Here is a 17,389-nt window from a genome sequence, read left to right on the forward strand (position 1 = left end):
ATGATGACTTAAACCACCCCTAACGTCACGCGGACTACGTCATTTATCAATTGCATAAAAATCCCTAAGGTAGAAATGCGACAAATAATCAATTTGACGTTGTATGACCCCACACGATTCGCAACCCCCGCATTCGACGATCGTTCATCGACCTGTCTCGATCTCTCGAGCGCCACGAGCCAGGAGCTCGCCGAGATTGTCCCCGAGCCCGTAATCCTGGTGATTCCCGAAATCGAGACCCTCCTTCTGAAAGTGATCCTAAGCAGCGGAGCTCGGGGAAACGAAGAGTATTTATCTTGCGGAAGGCCTTCCAGGATGAAAACACCAGGATGGTGGCAGCAGGTGTTCCTCGGCAACAAAACGAGCACGGGCTACGGGGGAGAGGTAGGTCGAAGAAGGAGCTGCACGGGGAGGTGGAGAAAGAAGAAGAAATCCCGTGGAGTCCTCGCGATGTGATCCTGTTTAAAGATAATGGCTGCGAGGTAGACGCGTGCCAGCTGGGTAATGCTTTCGGGCCTGATTTTTATTCGTCCCTCTCTTCTGGGCACGCAACCTGAGGGCAGATGGCTCGCCACCTTACCTTCGCCTCTTAAGGCCGATTCACGTGACCAAGAAAAGAAGAAAAAGGTGAACGACACCCTCTTTCCACGGTGTCGCGCGTGCGCGCGCACTTACGAGCCGCTTTTTCCTTTACGAATGGACTCGACGATGCGGAGAGCATCTTCTGGAAGATTCGTGATAGGCTGCTATTCTGTGGGCACGCGTGGACGTGGAGATCGATCGAAGTTTTGACCTGCGGTTAATTTTCACCTCCCTTCTGCTTTTATTCCTTTCGGCTCCATTCGCGCAGTTATTTTTGGTCGCGATGCTGCTCGCGTCGCGCTGGTATCGAAACCGTGAGAATGGTGGTGGTTTCGTTGGGAAGCTCGAAAGAGCTTGAATTAAGGAACTTTGTCGTAATTCGAGGAGTCGGATGGCCTGACGTCTTAGACATCGGGAGACTTATTTTAGTTCCGTATCTTCTTCCAATAATTCTTTTAGCGTTTACTTCGGCGCGATGAAAGTAAATCAGGAGTTTGAAACTTCAGGGAAATTAATTGTTTTAATAATGAGGCTGGATTAAAAAGAGGGTTAAAACAACCTGATGGAAAAATGACATTTTTATCATACAGAATTGTGTCGACCTGAAATTGTAAAAGATTATTTTCTTTTAAATGAAATGACACGTTTAAAGTGTCGTTCAATCAAAGTCCATATAACTATAACTAATCATAACTGATGTTCAACGAGAAGAACAACGTGAATAACACTAATTTATGAAATTCTTATTAATCGGCCTTTTGTAAATATTCAAATTCTGCCTAGAGTATGCTGCGCGTGTAAAGAAGTGACATGTTTTATGTATGGGGTACTTGCGCGTCGTCCTTCGTGTAGCTAAATCGATCCAAGTTCAAAGTAACGCGATTTTTCAACTAACTTTTACCATTCGATTGTGACACGAAGCAGTAAACTTCCATCGGATTTTCTGACATATTGGTTATTCCGAAACATCGCGTTGCAATGTATTGCACCATAACTCAACATGTACGTCGCGGAGCGGTGACTCTTGAGTGTACCGTTCTCTTCTGTTCGTGAAAAATCGCGTGTCTCATACGGAGCCATTCGCTTTTCATTTCCATCCTTAACTTCCAATGGCTTGATGAATTTAAATATAAATGCAAATCAATCCAATATCGCCTGCAACGGCGAACGACAGTTGTAAAGTCTCGAGACTCGTGTAAATGGCGTTTGGGGGGCTGCTCGCAGACGCATAACGGGTGTCTATCGTGTAAAGCGACCAGGGGAGCACGATAGCTTCGGAAACATTTCCGGTAAATGATTACGAGGCTCGTGCATTCGTCGATGAATGAATTGCTGATGAACTTAAAGAGTACGTTCCTCTAAAATGTTCCCACGTAAAAGACACCACTTACAGCAGATTTTAGCAACGATAGGCATACGCACGTGCCTCTATGCGTCACGTGTTCGTATCATTGAAGAAGAGTGAGAAGATGGAAAAAGGCAGAGAACTGAGCAGAGTAGAGACTCAGAGAGGCCAGTTAAAAATATCGCCTATTGCATACTGCGAGGACCTAACAATATAGAGAAAAGTTTAAAGAACGAAATATATTTTCAAATATTCTCAGGAATGATCAGAACCAATTTCTCCACCCAATAATATCTCAAGAAGACACGCATCGCGTTGCCTAAAAGTATGTGCAAACCTAAGTTGCTACGAACTTCTGCCATGCCCTACATAGGAGCGACCGTGCGCGTATCAAAAACATATTGCATTACCTTACAACAAAAGCGTAGCAGAAGAAAAGCCTGTAGATCAGATACATGTGTCCTCTCCCTCTTAGCCTCTGCCATATGTACCCAGTTTCCTCCCTCCATTCTGCACCCCATCCTTCCTTCTCGCTTCGTACGACGCGCCAGTAAATCGTACTTGTACGCGTGTAGCCTGGCCGGCCTGCAGGTAAACAAGTAAAATCTTATACGCACCTACACAGGCCAAGCTCTACCTGCACGCACATGCACGGTTGAAAAAGGATTGATCGCAGGAGAGGCAGGTGCTGAGAGAGCGACAGCTGCGAATTCGCGATCTTCTTTTACCGAAGGAGCCCAGGCCTTAACCCGTTCCTTTTTATCCTAATGGGCCACGGTTTATAGAGGCTCTGCCTCGTAGTGCGAGCGTCCGATGAATGTGGAAAGAAACAGGGGGGACGTATCTGTCGCTTTCATACGGCAGATAAATATTCATCGATGCGCCGAAGGACAAGGATCCTTATGACGAATGGGCTCGTACAGGGTGTCTCGAATCGGTTCGGCGAGAATAACAGAAGTTACTCTACTGATCACACATGCGAATACAGGTCATGGAACTGCACTGCTAATATACATGTTTGGAAATATCTTCAGAAGCATCTCATGTAACATTGTTTAGGATGGACTAGGGTAGCATAGTGGATTCATTGTTCGATATCCACTTCGAGTCGACTGTCTTTGGTGGAAAACTTTCAGTAGTTATTGCTTGGGAAGAGAAAAGTAGAATAGTAGCAGAATACAGTAGAGGGAAGGTTTCAATCAAGCATTATAAGTACGCCCTGTATAACTGTGGCATTTTATTAAAAGGGGAGTCACGATTGGTCATCGATTACGTCGTAATTTATGTTCTTCTTTCAGATCATGTCAAGATGCTTCGCAACAAGTTCTTCGGGAGGACAATTAGGCATTGCATCCACTGTTACGGAAATTACGGTTACGGTTCTCTTAGGATGGTATTCGTGCCTAGAAGGCCAATGTTTTGCCTTTCTTTAGGGACGACGCACAAAAGAACTACGCAGTTTTTACCGATGAGTGTTATCCACGCGTGCTTATTAACATTTTAGTAAGTTGTAGAAAAAAATTCAGACATATATAACAATAATTACTGGAGATATGAATCATATTGTAAAGCGTGTGGAATAAGAAGTTGCTTCATGGTGCGCACGATTCCGGCTGTTCCACTGATCTAAAACAAGAAACCAAAAGGATTCTTAATCAATAAGAGTGTGGCTATAGTCCCTAACAGATCTATAAAAAAATAAATAGAAAATTCACGAAGTGGCGAGACTTTGAATTCAAACTCATTTGTTACGTCTTATTCGTCTTTAAACGGCTTTAAACGTGTGAAAGAAAAACTCTTTCGACTCGATTCTGCTACCCGTTACTATGCTTTCTGAAGGTATACGAAAAAGATGGACCAGATTGGTTCGCTAGAAGTTGAGATGTCGTGCGCACCGTCACGAAAAGCACCGTTTTGAGAAAAACCCATATCGCCATTAATTATTATTAGCTATGGCCGAATTTTTTTTTACAACCTACTGAAATATTAATAAATACGCACGGATAATGCTCATGGGTAAAAACTGTGTAGTTTTTTTTGCACCGCCTCTAAAGAGGATACAGGATCTCGTCCCTCTAGACGAGAATATTTTTGTTTTTGGTATAAAATTATTTATTCAACTGGTTATTTAAAGTTAATAGAAAATATTAATTCTATTTTATATTTTAAAAATATATGTCTATCAGACTCATTAACTTAAATTTTATAAATTAGCGAATCTAAATATTTATTTAGATTAGGATTAATAATAAAATAAGAGAATACCCCTTTATGGGGTTTGAATACTCGCTCGTTATATCGTCTTGGAATCTGGCAGAAACACCACGAACAACTAACAATTTGAATAAATGTCACATCGAACAGGGTGGATAGTTCCTTTCACATAAACCACGCTGTTAACACCCGGCAGTGGGTCGTTCTTCAAAACGACCTGCTAATCAGTGTCACGTATCTTAGTTACCCCCGGTACAGACTTTTATATCCGTCAAGATTATAGCACCTATCGCTCAAAGTCCTGGCAATAAACGCATAGAAGCAGGCATTCGCAAGTGTTTGAAAAATTGCAAGAAACCGAGCTGGAAAAACTGGTTAACCTGACCCAGACTTAACCCTCATTACATTGTCAAGGTCCTTACCTTTTTCCTCCCGTTCTTATCCGCGATACATTACATCCAAGGTACTTTTTATATGAAGCCGGAAGCGTTTGCTTGCGATGTCACGCGTTGAATCGATGCCTGGTTGCTTTAAGCATCCATTGCCCGCGGCGGCATTCATAGGCATAGATTCGCATCTTATTATTCTGGCGAACAAAAAAAGAAATGTTGCTGCGCCGGAGATGGTACTTTGCTTATCGAGATAAAGAAGTAAAACGGTACACGCTCGCAGGTACCGGGTGTAAACCCAACTCGGGCGCGTTACACCGCAAACTCCACGTGCGACGCACCTGACAGCGCATCCCCTGCGCGCTTTTTGTTTTCTCCTTCGATACGCAGTGTTCGACTTCCACTGACCAATTTGCGCAAGTCAAATTCTGTCCCGTACGTCATATGGCCACTTGTTTGTTCCTGCGTGGACCACGTGTTACACCTTTGCTTTGTTACCTCTTCTCCCTTGCTTCCTCCTTTTCTCCTTCTTCGATCGACTTTCTTGTACACACCGCGTGACGATAAGTGCTCGGCACGCGAAACCCCTGGGTCAACAACAGCTGGCGAACAAGTGAGTACAATTGTTGCGGAATAACCGCGGGGAGGTTTTATCCGTGGTTTTAATACAACGCGAGAGAGACGAGATGTCGGAAGCAGAGAATTAAGGGGCAGTTTTGATCGTGGTTTTCGTACAACGCGAGGCAATGGATAGAAAGTGCGGAACTAATTGTAAGAAACCATTCACCCGTGTGTGAAAATTGGAACTCTATTTCACTCTCGATTATCCGTTTCTGTTGAATTGTTTCGCTCACTTTGCATTCGCCAACATTATTTTGGTAGGTTTTGAATAGCTTGCCTCTACGGTTCGACGTTTAGACCGCAGTTTTCACATTAAAATGGAAATAAAAGTTGAAAGTTTGATGCCGCGGAGTTTATTCTAAGTACGATCAAGGGGGATCATATATTTGACAGAGACATCCATCACGCGGTATTCACACTGTTCTGGCTCAAGGTGCACCTATAGTGTCCCGCTGAATATATTATTGCAGGAATAGTGAAAAGTTTAAACCCTTAAGTTTCATACCCGAAAGAAATCTAAAAATTTCTAAGCGTCTATTCTGGGAGCTTAAAATTCTTTTTAAGAAGAACTGTAACAGTAATATATCACAATAGTAGTATGATTTTATTGAATTCCCCTTAGGGTTACAAGTGAAACTCTTCCCACCTCTCTCCTCTCCTGTACATTCATTCCTTAACTTACTTCTAATTCTTAATCTACTTCTCCGCTCCCTCTCCTACCCTCACTCTCTCTTTTTCCACTCGCTCGCCTCCGCCGCCTCCCCCTCTCTTACCCTACGCTTAAACTAGTCTTATCCTAACGCTTTCGCCTCTTAATTCTACGTTTTTCGCCCTTGCTTCCGCTCTCACCCTCCGCCTTCGACTTCCATTTCCACTCTTTCACTCCATTCCTTCTTTCGTTCCTTCCTACCTTCAACCCTCTCTCCTTCTCGCCCCCTACTGCCCCGTTCATTCCTCTCTCTCTCTTTCTCCTCTTTCCCTCTAACCTCTTCATCCATTCCTCTCCCTTACCTCCTTCGTCCAAGATTTCCCTTATCTTTTCCTCAACCCTCCCTTTCATCTCCTTCTTCCCCTGTACATCTTCCCAGATGTATCGCAATAATTGAGCGAATAAAATTTGATTCGTATAACCCCGCCACGTTTAACTGCTCTTAGTCGTACTATTCACAGCACCTAAACCACGATCTGCCTTGGTAAACTTTTCCCATCGCCGGAAACACAATAAATTCCAAAGTTTTCTAATTAAATCAAGTAATTGCAGAGTCCCGTCGCGTTTGCATCTCTCACGCGTGGTTCAACCTCTCCGAAATCAGTTCAGTAGCGAGCCCCCGAGTTTCCAAAGTGAGACAGCCATTCGGAAGCGCGATGCCGGTCGATTAATCATATCTGTCGCCGGGATTTCGTCGGAGGGCCCGTGGAAAATGCAGGCCATCCGCCTCGTCGGAAAAGTCCACGGGGAGGGGGGCACGGCGGCAAGTTTGCGCGGCGAAAAGAAGAAAAGGAAGAAGGGAGGGATCTCCTTTCTTCCTTTTCCACCTGGATTAGCCGAAAGCCAGAGAGCTGGTCCTACGCGCTTTTGCACATCGGCGACCAACAACGGGGTCCGTCCTCTGTCCTTTTGACTCGGCTCTCCTTCACCTGCACAGCACCACGGCGTTTCACCTGGATTGCTGGCTCCGACTCTGCATGCTTTTACTTCCTGCGTTTCGATACATGCCACCATGGACGAGCAGAGGAATAGGTCTGGATCTCCCCCTCCGCTTTCAAAGTCGGCCACCAACTTCCAGGTGCAACGCGGCCGACGCAGGTGTAATTACTAAATGATTCCTCTTTTTTCGTCGCTCCAGTGTCGCGTGCGGCTTGGATGAGACAGATGAATCGCGTTACGAACGAGCATGACGTTAGAAAGTTACTCCACGCGATCGTCCATCTAGATTTCAGATGCGCTCGTGGCCTCGTGAGCTTTCATTTTTCAGCCACGATCTTCTCATCGATTACTGCATTCCTTCTTAAAATACTCCGCGTATGTGAGCACTTTCAAATTACGAAAATAAATTTTCCATTATGAATAGTACTTTTAAATTCTGAGAAGCACTTTCAAATTACAAATATCTGCGTATCATACCCCACGTCAAAGGCAGAAGTATAGCTTCGAATGTATCCGTTACAATTCTTACGCAATCAATTCCAGTCGACTCTTTTATTCTTTTATTATATCAGCGCTATGCAATTAATCAAGTACTTTTTATTAAAAAAATTCCAAACATTTTAAGGCCTGTCCAAGTACAATCTTCGTACCGAGAGGAAAAAGCTTGTTACATGGTGTAGTTTCGTCGCTGATCGATTATGTTTAATTGTTCGAATTTCGGTTTAGATTCGCTGCCTCTGTTCGCGCGGCGGCGTTCTTACTTGGACGCAAGAAATTAATGAAATCATTTCACTTGGATTTTTTGCCGGGCGATAAGTTCATTCACCGATCGTGTACTTTTTATCCGGGCAGTTTAACCCTTGACGGTCTCGCCTCGCTTCATCTCAAACTTCTTAGATTCGTTCTACCGAATTTTTTCCGAAGCTCGCCGACTCAGCGGCGTCATCGATGCGCGATTTTGCTGCAGGCGCGCACGAAACAAAGTGATATAACTTCGTTCAATGTTTCGGTACCTATTTGGTCCGGCAGAAAATCATCCGGGGCCCGGGCGAACTTTCAGAGGCTGGCCTTAATTCCACGATATTATCCAGCTGCGAGGCACCGACTACAAACTGCCGTTTAATACCGAACTGTAAAGAGCCGATGCGAATTAAAGAATATTCCTCGCAACCATTAACGAGCCACGCCTGAATTATTCTTGAATGCCTGAATTAAATCTACAAAGTTACGGGCTCGATTCTCGAATAATTACATACTGTCCCATCTGTAATTCGGCGAGGTATCTTTCTAATTACGAGTCCCTTAATTCCGATGCGGTGCTGCACGATTTGAGATACGGCTTTGTGCCGTAACGATAACGACTCTAAATGATTTAACAAGACAGTTGTGCGCTATCAGTTTTCGCGAATCGTCCGGGGAATTGGAGTCTTGCGTGTGCTCGAAAATTCAATTAGTAAATTCAATCTCGAGAAGTATTCTAAGTAGCTTCTTTTAGGGAGCATTGAAAATATGTAGAAGGTTCCAAGAGAATGAGGTGTAATTTGAGTCACGTAAAGGTAACTACTCCAATGTTACATTTTCTAAGTGGTCCACAATGAAAACTAAACACCAATCTACCACTTTAACATATTAAATTCTTCGATACCTTCCTCTGGTAACTAAATCGCGTTATTTACTATAAGTAGGTAATAAAGCTGTCATAATAATAATTATAATAATAATAATAAAAACTAATCATCCACTACGATTTAAGGCTGTACTTCGGAAAGGCACTGGTGGCCGATCGAGATGAAATTTGGTGGGTCTTACGAGGGGTATGGAAAGACCCGAAATATAAAATTTTAGCTTCGGCAATTAATGCGTTCGAAAGATACAGGGGTAATTGTGCATAAAAGCGTAAACCTTACTGATTTTTTTTAATCACTTTACCACCATCTCCCCTCTTAATAATACTTATTTTATGTTAGCGAACCGATGTGAGTTTGGGGATGCTAAAAATCAGACTGTGGTTACGACCATCGCGCATCGGCGTGCAACAATTGTTTCTGTTCTGTCTTCGTCGAAAACAAACATAAATGTTACACGTCGTCGTGCGATGGCGATTACAGGGAATGAGCGCCCTTCCATAAAGTAACTGTATCTTCCAAACGAGTGAATTCCCGAAGCTAAAATTTTATATTCGGGGCCCTCTCACATTCTTCAAAACACCCCTGAAATTTCATCTCGATCGGCCACCGGTGCCTTTCGGAATAATATCCCGATTCAGCCACTGTTTCTGGATAAGCATTTACATGCTATGAACACATTTATAAATGCAATAACAAAATATCTAAATGTCTAGTGGGTATTATGCTACACTATTGTACAAGATTGCTACTCTACGCGTTTTTTAGCCCTCCCCTATATGCCCACCCCCTCGATAATCCATCTTCCCCAGCAGCGACTACGTATCTGTTCGACTGCGACCCCTAGTTGCGCGGATGTGCATCTGAAACTTATGTACCAGAACGAATATTTCCGGACGCGCAACCGTTCCGTTCGATGGAAAAAATATTTATAAGCGGCGAACACTTCCCCCCCCCCCCTTTCCCCGCTCCCGCCCCCCCCCGTCGTCCCCGCGTGTTCCTCGTTCGCAGTCGTACGACTTAACCTCGCTACTTTACGCGCGACGAGGCTGCTGCGCTTTAACCATGCACCGTTCTCCTTCCCGCAGGTGTATAAAATCATCCAGGTGTATGAAATTCACCCCTGCGCCCGGCCCGCAGACCTGCAATTTTGTTGCATTAAAATACGCGCAAAACAAGCTGCAGGGAAGCCATTACGCGATCATGGTTATCCCGGACGCGTCGATGCAAGAGGGTGGTGGCACCGCGACCCTCGCTGTCCAAGTGGATCCTGTTCATCTCCGATAACGGTAACGAGGCGAGTCCGAATTGTTATAAACTTCTTTCGTATTCTTCCTTCTTCTTTTTTTTTTTTTTTGAAGGAGGGGAGCAGGGTGAAGGAACCAAGCAGTTCATCCTCGCGGAAGAACGGTGCAACGTGGATTACGTCTTTGACAATGTGGTGTAGATAGAAATTCCAAGGGGTTTATCGAATTTTATATTTTAGATGATTCTATACAGCCTTCGGTAGTTAGAATGTCCTATCTAGCATTTTAAAACAACCGAGGAAACTGAAAGTTCACCATTTCCTTTGTGCCGCCCTTATTTAACTTCATTCAAATTAAAACATGCTGTCATTAATTCGTAACAGCCGAATATAAGTTTTTATAATAGGTGTACCAGTTGGTAATCTATCATTAACGCGTCAATTAATCAATTGTTTTAGATAGGATATTTTAACCAGCTGGAAAGCAGTTAGGGTAAATACATTAGACTGTTTCTAGATCTCTGCGGAGCAAGCAGGGTTTTTTAACTTTACTTAAAACGTAAAAGTCGCGTGGAACTTGAAATATTTCAAATATTATCTTGAAAAATGAAAAGATGCTAGATAGGACAATTTAACTAAGGAGGGCAGTGTATTTTTTATAGTATCTAGCGTGGAAGATGTTCGAGTGTTGTGATAAGGAGTAGGATTGTTGATGAAAGAATACGAGTAGGCAATTATCTTCAGCCATAGAAGCAGAAAGTGTATGTAAGTTTAATTGTACTTTGTGAATCTATTTTAAAGCTTCCTGAATGTATTTGGATATCGAGTAATTGCCTAGCCTATACCCTACACTCGGCTTAAATACTTTTATCGAACCAGTCACGTGGGTAACATCATAAAACTCGATTCTTTCCATCTGCACACTTTTTTCTCGTGTGCGCCATCGATCGAAGAAGATGGTAGCATTAGTTCTGCCTCGTTTCGCAGGTGCAACGCACGAACTTGTCCCAGAATGAATCGCCTCGCTGCAATTTCGTTGCACATGCTGAAAAACGCATGCCCCGGCTGCAATTCTTAAAAATCACCTTCATCTCCCTTCAATTTTCCGCGAAAATATACGCGTTTGATTCGAACGGCAGTTAAGGGTAAAGTATTGCAGGGATATTTGGAAACCATTTGAATTCTATCAGTTGAAGCGGTGCGACTTGCAGTAATGGAACAGGAATAATGAATAATGTGGGGGAATTAAAACCTCAAGCGTTTCCTGGCTAATTAATTTGTCCCATTCATGGGCACGTGTCTTCGTCTACTAGACTTCAGATACTTCGTGTGCTCGTAGGGTCACGGAAGCTTTAATCGCGCGATGTTATCTGCGACGAAACCCCGACGCGAGCGGATCGCAATTTACCGTGTGCCACGATAAGGTTAAAATAAAACGAATGCCCAATTAAATTTCCTCCACTTGCTGGACGAGCCTTAGCCACTTATTTTTCTATGGCATTTTTTCCTTTCGGCCCAATGCGGGCGCCACCTGCTCGTACGCGTCAGATCTACGTCTTCGAGATAAACGGGAGTCAATAATACTAGCCACCTGAACCTTGATATTATAGAAAGCTGTGTCTATAGAAGAAATATTGTACCTTTCCAGATTAATTCTGTCCACGATTCTCACGAATGTGGAAATAGATCGTTGAATGGTTTCCTTCGGTTTCCCCGAACTGAACCGCGCCGGATAGGTATATTCGCCAGGGCAATTCGTATTTGACTTCGAGTCTAAGAAAGAGGCAAGGTGTAACAGGATTAAATGTCATTGTTATCACAGACAACTGGCGCAACTGTCAAGTTTCGCGGTAAAATTACGCACGTGAATTATTTAAATGGCTACTGAGTAGGAGAGGAATTTCCCGCTCTGACCCCGATATCTTGATCGAGTGTGTGAAATGTTACCTGACAATTTAATCCGGCTCCTTGTGTTTAGGCAAGCACAGTATTCGAATAATGCATAGTGGCAGTCTTTCTGAATCAGTGTAGGGTGTGTTTGATAATGTGTAAAGTGACATTCTGTTGGAGAAATTGACAGGAATTTGCATCGTGATTAGAGTATTAGGGTTTATAGTCGTCTGCTTGCGTTGTGGGATAATCAATCACCTGATAATGATAATTATGATAGAGTTTTTGTACAATCTTCAAGACCGATTATACGGATACTAATTATAAGGGATAACAATTCTAGTTTTCTATACCTGGGTTAAGAATATTCCTGAATGGTCAGTTATATATTGTTAAATTACTAGGAAGTTACTGATTAAGTATATATGATTTCTAAATGCATTAGATTTTTAGAAGCCCCCCCCATGTATTCTTAGAATAATCAATGGATTTTTAATGGACCTAGCGTTAATAACGAGAATTAAGTAGAAACAACTTCACTTCTTTGAATTAGTGTACACAAAAGTTTCTTATTCGACACTACCACTGTAAGAATATTATCCTTTAAATAATGGAATGAATACTGTAAGCATGGAAGTATGTACCCATGGCCCTGGATGGGCCCTAAGGTCTGCCATAAAGGAAGAAAAGATCACGCGTCGGATCGCGCATAAATCGTGACTTCGCGTGCCAAGAAACAACGGAAACAATCGTGCAAGTCGTGATGAATTTGCGTCCGCAGTAATGAGCTTAAAGAGAAATTCTCCACCTTTTTCTTCGAACAAGACAGAACTGATAGTTGAAACAAATCATAGAATAGAAAAATGTGTACTCCGTAACTTTGTACCTAGCATGTATTAAATTATGATTAAAGCCACATCACTATGCACCGCCACCATAGGCGTAATTTTAAAATTAGTAGCTATGCTCCTTTCCTTAAAGGGTCATTCTATATTTAAAGATTTTTTTCTCAATAAATACAACATATAATAAAATAAATCTTTCTGGAATTTATTAAGCTACTCTTATATTATACAAAAAAAAAAATAAAAAGATTTTTTTAATTTGTTTCATAATTTTTTTTTATACCGTCAAGGTGACACCTGCAAAAAAGAGGTATGTTTGTGGCGTATGTAGGTAATTTCTCGGCTCAGGCTTACCTGAAATAAAAACTTCGGAAAGGTTCTTAATCCGTATGAGTGTCGGTATCGCCCGTAGCTCAATTAACAATTTTGGTCGAAAAATAACCGAGATTTTTCTCGGGTAACATTCGAGAAAACACTCTTTTGGGGAACTATTTCTATTAAATCGGCGCCATTTTGTTATTCCTCAACAAAAATTGTTAATTGTGCCACGGGCAATAGCCACACTCATACAGATTAAGATTCTTTTCGATTTTTTTATTTCAGATAAGCCTGAGTCAGGAAATCACCTACGCCACGAATATACTCTTCTTTTTAGGTGTCATATTGATGCTATAAAGAAAAGGAAACAAATTAAAAACAATCTTTTTAATTTTTTTCTATAACATAAGAGTAACTTAATAAATTCCAAAAAGATTCATTTCATTTTATGTTGTATTTAATGAGAAAAAAATCTTTAAAAATAGCTTCATTTTTCGGTCGATCAAAGTAGAATGACCCCTTAATATAACGCGATACGAATTTTTTCCGTGATTATACCTACTAAAAGAACATATCCAGAAAAATTTTGATCACTCAATCTTGAGACATCCTGCGCATTTCCTCCTCTGCCACATTGTTTGCGTCGCACAAACAAGAGAGGAAATACTTCGCGTCGTGTGGGTTTGGAACGAGGTTATTGAAGGCGGTAGGTAGGCCCCAGAAGGGTGAGAAAGAAGAGTCATGAATATCATTGGCAGCCAGTAATGAACGGGTGTATGTACATGCCGGACACGTGTGTAAATCCAGCGTGTGTGCACAGATGACAGAGGTGTTCGGTTGAGAAAGAACGCTGCTTAGAATCCCTAATTTTCTGTCGAACTTAATACACCGGTCGCGGAGGAGGGCACAGACCGTTTTCTCTGCCGTACGAATGTTATGGAAATTTTCGGGCCCGTTAATGCGGAGAGACAGCCGCCGAAAGTTTTCTCGATCGTATCATGCCGGCCAATTAAAATACTCGATTGGTTCAGGATTAGGGAATTAAAATTGGAGGCTTGTCAAATATCCCTGGATTAATGGCCTGGTTAATATTCCCCGTTTAAGTGGCAGTCAGTTCATACACGGGGAAGAAGTAATTACTTGACGGCAAATGCAACTTGAGAAATTAATAAAGAAGAAGGATGATACGGCCGTAAAAGGTGTTGGGAGCGCAATAAAACGCATAAGAATCACTCGTTTATGGATATCGTGTACAAGTCCCTTCAAAGGCTTTACTTTATCTGAGAATTTCTTAACTGCAGACATTTTTCTTCAACCCTTAGCTATTCTTAAAGATCAGAGTATTTTAAGTAGGTACATTATTTTTAAATTGCAGGGGTCTTGAGGTGCGAGCATGAGAAAGTGTGCGGTGAAATAATTAGACTTCAATTTATATGAGAAACTAACTTTACTACTCGGCTTCGCCTGAAATTTAGATCTTGATTTTATAAATAAATTTTTTTTTAGTTTTTTGTGCAAATAGTCACATTCATCTGGATTAGTCAGGCATAAAGAACTGAGGCACATTTCGTGGTCCCAGAGTTTATTGCTCAAAAGTTTTTAGGCGACAGACAAACACACGACATATAGAAGTTTTCTGCTTTGTATATTATTAAGATTAAGAACAAAATCAAGGAACGACTTATGTACAATTAGCGAAACACTCGTACTTCGTTTTCAACATTTTGTCGAGTTCACCTAACACTGACTAGCAATACCGTAGAACTTGGCTACATTCAGAATTAGAACTTCAAATATTACACTGGGTAGCTGTCTGGAAACAGGTTGCAGGATTGATTAGAACAGAATGCCGAACTTGTTCACACAATCTAGTTTTAGTTAGTGAAATTTTGAAAGTAACACATCGAATGCTAAAACCTTGGAAGTGAACATCCTTCATAGGTAGATACATTGAAATGGGTAAGAAGTTGAATAATGCTGCACTTTAGTCTAATTTTTATTTAAATTAGATATACTAGGGCAAGCGTTACTATATGTTTAAATAATTGAGGTTGGAATGTATTTTATAATAAACTTTAATACTCCTGTTCGGTTCAAACTATTTGACCATTTTTGAATTTCTCCACGTCAGCGCCTAGTGACATCTACAGGTTATACGATGAACTAAAGTATTGATAATTACTAGCGCACTCAATTTTATTCATTATATTGGGATGTTAATTTTATTATACAGTTTTGAAAGGATTTTATAATTTTATGTTACATTCTTGCAATTTTATTTCATCCTTTAATTCAAATGTGAAATTTTCAGTATCTCATAAATTGAAAGTGTATTCATTGTTAAAAAAGCATGCTTTATGAATTGATTAAAATACATCATGAAAATTTTAATTCCATCATTAGCATTAACATCTACTGGTTACTGTGATTCTTCATTTTTTGTATCGTTTTATCGTCTGATGGTACTATGCGTCCCTAATTGAAATTATTCTCACTTTAGCTTTCCTATGTTGCCAGCAAATGATTGAAGTTCTCGTTAAACCTCGATAAATAATTGCGTTTATATTAACAATAATGTTAAACGTGTCATTTGCATATAAAGCAAATATCACATCTGTAAAGCTTAAACAATGTTAAATATTTAATCTTTAATATAATGTTTAAATTTATACATTTATTTTAATAAACACTTAAGCTGATATTCCAATGTATAATGTTTTTAATCGCTAAAATTAATACACTCCGCTGTTAATATTCGACGAATTATTCTGAGAATACTCTCACGTATATTACAGGAAATTATATTTCACTGGAGAATTTGCTGTTTCAAGTGTAACGCATAAGCGAGAATGAAATAAATTCTTTCAGCTGTATTATTATATTTTAGAGCAAAGATGTCACGTGATAATGCGCACAGTATAAGAAAATGTATCGATATTAAAATAGTTCTGAATGGATACGTCCTCTTCAAATGATGTTTGAAATGGTGGAATTCAGTGAAAGTTAAAGCATACATTGTTTAAGCTTTCCAGATGGTGCCATACTTGAGGAATTAGAAGAATGAAAAGGTACCAACTCACCGAGCGTTGAATATTCAGGATATCTTCACGATGACGAAGTTGACGTAGGTGTTGCTGCTGTTCCTGGGACATACACGCAAATACCATTGAGGTCTTCTTAATATTGATTAATATTTTTTAATATTTCTTAATATTTCTTAATATTTCTTAATATTTTTTAATATTTCTTAATATTTTTTAATATTTCTTAATATTTCTTAATACTTCTTAATATTTCTTAATATTTCTTAATATTTCTTAATATTTCTTAATATTTCTTAATATTTCTTAATATTTCTTAATATTAATATTTCTTAATATTTCTTAATATTTCTTAATATTTCTTAATATTTCTTAATATTTCTTAATATTTCTTAATATTTCTTAATATTTCTTAATATTTCTTAATATTTCTTAATATTTCTTAATATTTCTTAATATTTCTTAATATTTCTTAATATTTCTTAATATTTCTTAATATTTCTTAATATTCCTTAATATTTCTTAATATTTCTTAATATTTCTTAATATTTCTTAATATTTCTTAATATTTCTTAATATTTCTTAATATTTCATAATATTGATTAAGAATCTGAAGTACACGTGAATACTTCCTTCATCCCTTAAAAAAATGAACATTATTTGATACGATTTGTCTCCTCAATTTTAGTCGGTATTCTAATACACATCCTCGTCCAATAAACCCTACAATAATTTATTATTTGCGATTGCGTTTTTCCCCTACATTCCAGCAATTACAGTTTTGTGTCACATGAACGACTGGTCGATTATCACGAATTAACACGTGATTATGAATAATTTCGTTTGCACGCTCGCGATAGGAGGCGCATCTGTAGGAAAGACAGTTGCATCGTCTGCGTGCAGTCTGCCGTTTACTGTGCAAAGTCGTTGTACCCAGCGTGCACTAATCGCTATTACGTATGCACATTGCATTAAGGCAGGTCGCTGATGCACGTCAAGGAAGTACTTTCGCTCAAGCCCCAACTGCTTACCGATTTCGCTTTGTCTATCACGGAACATTGTTCGTCGAAAGTAAAATCCCTCCAGTCACCCATTCTCAAGAACTTCGAAACAATATATGCTACATTTATTTTGCAATTTATTGATTTATTAATTTTTCATTCTATATTCAGTTTTCAATTTTAAATTACACTTACTGTTATATAGTGACATAAATGGCTCGTAGATTTTGCGAATGGAAAATATTTTTTACACTCTATTGATCGCACAGTATTATTTAATTAAGCTCGCGATATCTGTCACGATCTTCAAAAGATGCTTCTTTTATTTTGAACTATTTCCAGTTTGATACACCTCGATGTTTTTATCCTTCTTAATTAAAATTCCAATAGTAATTCGGCGATGAAAGAAATTTATATACCAAACATTCCCGCTTTTCTAATGGAAAAGCTCTGGAGCGCAAGAAAAGGAGAACAAAGGGCGCGAGAATCCGTTTAAACTGTAGTTTCACGCGTGAACCGTTCTTGCACGCGCGGTTGGCGATCGTCCTTCAAAAAAAAAGTCCTGGTCACGGTTTATCCAGGTGAGTCACTCGAAGAAGAAAACGAACGATCGAGCGGTGCGGC

The sequence above is a fragment of the Andrena cerasifolii genome, chromosome 6 (assembly GCF_050908995.1).
Source record: "Andrena cerasifolii isolate SP2316 chromosome 6, iyAndCera1_principal, whole genome shotgun sequence".
Lineage (NCBI taxonomy): Eukaryota > Metazoa > Arthropoda > Insecta > Hymenoptera > Andrenidae > Andrena > Andrena cerasifolii.